We start from the raw sequence: 7,328 nt of genomic DNA, 5'->3' as shown, positions 1-7,328 counted from the left end.
CCCCCTCTCTCTGGTCGCTGAAATGGGGAATTGAAATTACGGGCCAAAAGTTGTATTTACAAGTATTAAAAGTAAGCAGAGGACACCAAACCAACTGAGACCCGTCTGTCCGCCGCATCTACGCACAGTACAAAACACACTGTACCACACACACACACCTACACACAGGGCCGCCTTAATGCACGGGCTGACTTGGGCTGAAGCCCAGGGGCCTACGGAGATCAGGGGCCTATCATGAGCCAATACATTTTTTTTTTTTTTTAAATGTTATTAAAAAAAAAAAGTTTTTTATTTCGGATGTTTTTAAAAAACATTTAAATAAACAAAGTCTTGGCTTTCAGAATATGAAACTTTTCTTTCCAAAATCACACGATAAATACATTTTTGAAGCTTGTAAAGGGAAGATGACAGCTCTCACTCGCCACTCACTCCTCCTCCCTCCGGCTGACATTATGAATGTAAGGCGTATAGTAATCATAGATAACACGGCAGGGTTCGTTACAGTTTGTTTTCATCTGGTTTCAAATAAACAAAGTCTTGGCTTTCAGAATATTAAAATTGTTTCGGCAAATTCAGATGATAAATACAACGTTGAAGCTTGTAACGGCATAATTACAAGCGGAGAACGGAGTAACTTGACGTCACAGCAGGCATAACAACAGCCTGTGTTTCTCATGAGTGTTTTTCCCGGGAAACAAACAATACACACAAACGCAAAAATACACAAACACACACTCGCGAGCTTCCCCCAGACCAGTAATCCAAACGAAAATATCTTCCCTCCGTAGTATTATGATCATTTGCTCAGCTAATCAATCAGATCGATGGATTCCAGAGATTTTTCTCAAACATGATGACTCCGAAACAGTCAGTGGGCGCGACTTAACAGCCAATCAGAATGAGAATATGTTTCACATGTGACTTATTCAAATTGCGAGTGATTGAGTGACAGATGAAGGTTGTTTAGGAGAAAACGTTTGAGAGTGTCGCTCGGGAAAGGAAATTGTTGAGGGAAAAGGAGTTTCGAGACAAGCAGCTATTACAAAAAATGCCGGTTATTTTAAACCTGTAGGCCAGGATGAGGAGGAAGGACAGATGCGTTCTGTACCGAGCAGTAGCGGTGCCGGCCGCGGGGCCTCGGAGCCAAGTAGGCCGCCTGGTTCTGATAGCGATGGAGTAGCGGGAGAGGAAAAACAGATAGGGGGGACATTGGAGGAGATGGAGAGGATGACGAGGACTTGCTACGTGGAGGGGAGCCAACGGCAACCGGACAAATACATGAGGGAGGCCCGATACGTCACACATCTGGAGGAGAGGACCAGGCGCGCGTAGAGCAGAGTGGAGAAGTGCGATCACAGAGCCTGCCGAGGCTATAAATGACTTTCATTTGTTGTTTAAATAGGGGGCCTACAAAACCCATCAGCCCCAGGGCCTGATGGCAGGTTAAGGCGGGCCTGCCTACACACTGTACCACACACATAATGCTCCTAAAGTATATACAGCCGTTGTGTATTTTATTATGTGAATCACTAAATGGTCTTAGAAAAATATCGACTCTTTGTTTGTAGTTATCTATTAAACTAAAGCAAATAAAGAGAGTAGGCCTGAGTGGTATATTATACACACTGCTCTGCTTTCTGCACGGACCTCACCGCTGTTCTCTCTGGAAAGCAGTTTCTAAAATAATATCCAGGGGATGCATGCAGAGCTGTCATTGGCTGAGATAAGTCCGGCCGTGCATCACCCCTCCACCATTCCCGGAAATGCATCCGCAGAGGAGCCGTGGAGGAACCATCAGTGTATCCCATAGACTGTAAATGGACGTCGTGTCCGTGACGTCACCCGTAGGATTCTGCAGAGTTGCCGTGAAGCCCTTAACGGAGCGTCCACACTACAGCTTCAAAAAAAGCTTGGAGCTGGGCGTGTCTAGCTTGGGGATTTTATTCAAGCAATGCGACCAACAACCAATCACATGAATCTCCCGCCCCCGACATACAAAGCAAAAACCCCCGGGGATTTTATGGGAGCAATATATAGCCTATATAAACTTCCCAAACAGGCGAAACCCTACCAGTTTCACCCACTGTCTCTGCCACCTCCCTCCATGCCTGGTTCCTCCGGTTTGTATCCCGGTAGGTGAAGAGGGTCTGGTCATACAAATCCGGGTGATTTGCTACAGCGATAATTAGTTTCTCCTCCAACTTGTTTTGAAATATAGAAATGAACGGCGGGATATCTCTCCCAGCTTAGACGCGTTTTGATTGTCTACGGCTTTGAGCTGTCAGATTTTAGTGATAGATTTAAGGCGTAATGGACTGGAGAAATAAGGGAAGAGTGCCTTGTGACTAAACAAGTGAGTATAGTGACTGTTGGAGAAATGTAAAGTAATTGACAACAGTTTATTTTCAAAGAACACATTCCTGTTTATGGAATACATTCCTCTTCTCCTTTAGTATTATGAGTGGGAATACTAGTCAACAGTGTTTCATTAGTCACTCATAGTGACCTCCAGGCAGATCAAATGGTTGAACATTTACAGCCTGAGACAAAGGGTGTCAAGGGTCAGTGGCCTTGCACTATTGCCTATTTTGGAGCAGAATATGGTATGGCCGTGACACACATATGATTTATTATTATCAATGACCTCGTCCCAACATGTCTCAAATATAAAGCCAGTAGTTTTCTGACTATATATATATATATATATATATTAGGGCTGTCAAACGATTACATATTTTAATCAGATTAATCACAGCTTAAAAAATAATTAATCATGATTAATCACCATTCGAACTATTACTGAGTTTAAGCACGTTAATAACGTTTTAATGAAGTTGACTACAGTATATTCATATTTGTCAGTGCTTTCATGTCAATTCGGCGAACATAAACATAAATGATCGTGGTGAAGATGATGATTAAATTAGGATTAAAAATCGGTAGTGAGAGCTGCTGAATTTCCTCCAGTAGGATGTGATATAAAAACTAGGGCTGTCAAACGATTAAAAATTGTAATCAGATTAATCACAGCTTAAAAATTAATTAATCATGATTAATCACCATTCGAACTATGTCCAAAATATGCCATTTATTTATGTATATTGTTGTGGGAATGGAAAGATAAATGAAAGAAGGCGGATATATCCATTTAACATACAGTATATGTTTATTATAACGTTTTTATGTGTGTCAAAATGAAAGACAACCCACACACCTATCAATCATCAAACCGTGGGGTCTTAATTCATTACGTGTTGATTTCTGTGGAGGACTTCGTGACCACAGTGTGTGAACGTTGTGATCAGCTGTTTTGTGATCAGCTGTTTTGTGATCAGCTGTTTTAGCGCAGTTCTCCAGTGAAGGGTGGGGGGGAGTCTCCCTCCGCAGCCGGTTGGCGTAGTTCTGGCACAATTCCGTTGTACAGACCGACGTTAACAGCAGCCCTGTCTGTGCACACGGAGACCGACTCTGTCGTCCGGTGATCGAACCGCCTTCTGGAAAAGCTTCACAAGTACGTCGGTACGCAAATGCGCTTTGTGACACAAGTGACGGTAGCATTTCAGATTACGCACATAACCTTATGTGCACCCCTGTACTACAGCAAAAGTATTCTCCGTCGGGACTTCCTGCAACAACACGATGCCGTTATCTTGATTCTGATTGGCCAGAAGACATTATCAAAGATGTTCTATTGGGCAGTCGATCACTACGTGACAAAAGTTTTCAAAACCGTGGCTACTGCAATTTACTCCGCGCGAGTTGGCAGACTTTATTTTGCTTACTTTAACATCATTTTTCATGGTGGGGCTAAGCCATTTCTTGGTATGGGTGTAGCCTACCCCAGCCATACCCTGGCGCTGCCACTGGTGGCACGTATGGGGCGGGCCATTCTGCACATGCGTTAAATGCGTTAAATATTTTAACGCAATTAATTCAAAAAATTAATTACCGCCGTTAACGCGATAATTTTGACAGCACTAATATATATATATCATTTGTTTATTCTAATCTTTTAATGATTTAAATCATTCACAATAAATCTTAATAAATCTTACTGGTTGGTTTCTGATATTAATTTGTACATGTTTTATTCTTACCCGATAGTTTTGACTCACATGTCTGTATTATTTGTGTGACTTATGTTTAATTTATTGTAATAATTGGCAATTGTTCTAGTACAGGATATAACTCTTCTGCACCAGACTCTCAGGCTACTACAACAAACATACAATACAGCGAAATAACAGCTGAATACATTTTTAAACGGGCCCTATTTAGCTTTTTCCCTCTCCTGTAGTGGGTTATAGGTTTTTGTACATAAATGGTTTTCTACCCTCACCTATGGTCATGACAACCTGATCTCACCAGAATGCGTGACTCCACCACGACTCGTTAACACCACAATGCGGTGGAGTCACGAACTTTTTTACATTTACGTGTCGGCACCACGCAAACAACCCCAATGTAAAGTGAATGAGGTTCCTTTGTCGTGGTGCACACACACATTTCTACAACGTCCCGCAGTGAGCTTTTATTCTATACAACGTTTTATAGCTTGTAGTAACTCACGGGAGGCTTCTTTTATTTTATTTGTATTCATAATTATTTTTAATTTTTCGTCAGAATGTAAAAATTACATTAGTTACGAATTTGTGTTCTCAAAAAACAATGCATTGTGTGTAATGCAACTGTGATTTTTATTAAATTAGTTAGTTTTTAAGGAAGGCCAGAGCTTCAGCTGTGTCAAATAGATTGTTCCCTTTAGTTAACGTTATTTAAAAGATAATGATCATGTCCCCTGTATTGTATTACGAGCGTCCATTCCCATTGGATAACGGAGAATTTTACACCCGGAAGTAAGTATTCTCCTTACTGTCGATTGATTTTACAGTGATATCTGCACTACTCATCGACTAAAAAACACCAAATTGTCCTTGTTAATTACACAACATTGATTGGTTTGAATTGTGTACAATGCTTTTGTATTTTCCCCCTTCGATTCGGAGAAACAAATATTTTTTCTGAGTTTTTGGACGGCAGAAGACACTACACTACCCAGAATCCTCAGCTATCGTTTGGGACTACACCATGTGCTTAGCTTACATTCTGACGAAAAATAAAAATAATTATGAATACAAATAAAATAAAAGAAGCCTCCCGTGAGTTACTACAAGCTATAAAGTAGATTTAAAAAACGTTGTATAGAATAAAAGCTCACTGCGGGACATTGTAGAAATGCGTGTGTGCACCACGACAAAGGAGCCTCATTCACTTTACATTGGGGTTGTTTGCGTGGTGCCGACACGTAAATGTAACAAAGTTCGTGACTCCACCACGCATTGTGGTGTTAAGGAGTCGTGGTGGAGTCACGCATTCTGGTGAGATCAGGTTGGGTCATGAAGGATGGGTCATGACCGAAAGAACGAGATCGCGGATACAAGCGGCCGAGATTGGTTTTCTCCGCAGGGTGGCTGGTGTCTCCCTTAGGGATAAGGTGAGAAGTTCGGTCATCCGGGAGGGACTCGGAGTTGAGCCGCTCCTCCTTCGCGTCGAAAGGAGCCAGTTGAGGTGGTTCGGGCACCTAGTTAGGATGCCACCTGGGCGCCTCCCTAGGGAGGTGTTCCAGGCACGTCCAGCTGGGAAGAGACCAAGGGGTAGACCTAGGACCAGGTGGAGGGATTATATAGGGTATTGTTGTAGACTCATCTTTATAAGACCAAGCTTGTTGTTGAATTATAGAGCTTAAGGGTGAAAACGGGCACGGGCTCTTATTATGCCTTCACTCCAGCAAACCATCTTTAACGTAGGTAAAATGTATTAAACAAAGCTGGATTGGACTTGTCCCGCTGAATATGTCATGTACATGTTTTGTTTTTAGTAAAGAGACATTTGTATAGGGTATGAATATGTTTTCCTCTATAGCTGTGGCAGTCATTTTAGATAAGGCGTTTTGAAAGTCCACTGATAGGACAAAATATAATCTAGCAGATTATACTACTAAATCGTAAAGGATTGTACAGAAGTAAATGTGGTAGCAAGCGAGGCATCACCCTATAGTTTCCTTTGTAATAATGATAGAAGATTAACATGGTTATTCATGATTGCTTAGAATAGCTTTTTCGTACGTGTCACCAATGTATCCCACTGCATAAAAACCTGACTCAGAGACATTACACTACAAAGTGCATTTTTATTAACCATGTAGCAAGTTTAAGTTTTCTCTTTGATCCATCTAGGAAACAAAGGTTGACCAAACCTAAATACACAATGACAATGAACTCAAAACACCCACCCAGCTCTCCAAAAAAAGTAAAAGTACCAAATGACAACCCCCATACCTCCCTTCAAATAATTTGTGCACAGTCCCTAATAAAACCCTTCATTTGCCGTGTAGGTGAGCATTGATATAATAAATATGTCTTACGTGTTTTTCATTGTTGTTCCAGAAGTAGAACGCTCCGACTGCCCCCAGTAGCAGTAGGAGAGTCCCGGCGATGAGCACCGCGATCCCGACCTTCAGCAGGCAGCCGGTGGCGGCGGGCTTCACGGCCACGGCAGAGTATGCCTAACGTTAAACAAACACACCGAGAAAATGACCTCGTGTCAAAAGCCAAAACAACCTCATGCTCTGATATAACACAATCAACATTAATTTGTCTCGTCTGTCCATCATATGTAAGATCAATGTCAGAACGACGTGGCCTCTCTATTACCCTTTGCATGTACCTAGGCACCTTTTTTATTACATAACTCCATATCCCGGGATAATCCGGTCCCATTGGTCCTGTATGAAAATTTACCGGGGGCATGAAGTTATGCAGATCCTCTGGTCCCGCCGAGGCGATCGGTACTTTCTCTGTGTTCCCGTCCATGACTGAAGCTAAACACCTAAATGAACCCCAGTCCACTAACTTTTCTTCCCCCCCCATTCTCTCTCTCTCCCTCCCTCCCTCCCTCTCTCTCAGGAGGAGGAGGATGGGCAGTCCGTGTTTTGCACTCCACTGTTGGAACTGCGCATCCAACTTGTGAAACCGTGAAACATACAGTAAACTCCAGCTGGTCGCTCACAGTAGCCACTAATTAAAGCCAAAAGTGTGTAGCTTTCTGCCATAAAAGCACTCATCGTGTTTTCCCTTTGAAGAGCTGCTCATGCGACTTCCATGACTTTGATTCCTGCGAATATCCTCAGGAGTTTTTCATATCATTAAGCTGTATGGCAACCTCAGTGTGTGGACTATAAGATCTATTTGGTAATTAAGAAAAAGAAGATGATGAAGGGTGAGGTTGTCTCCTCAACTCACCTTAGCAGCCCCCCCTTTCCTTTCTCA

This window comes from Pseudochaenichthys georgianus, chromosome 17 (assembly GCF_902827115.2).
Source record: "Pseudochaenichthys georgianus chromosome 17, fPseGeo1.2, whole genome shotgun sequence".
Classification (NCBI taxonomy): Eukaryota; Metazoa; Chordata; class Actinopteri; order Perciformes; family Channichthyidae; genus Pseudochaenichthys; species Pseudochaenichthys georgianus.
Note: the sequence above shows the minus strand (reverse complement) of the source record.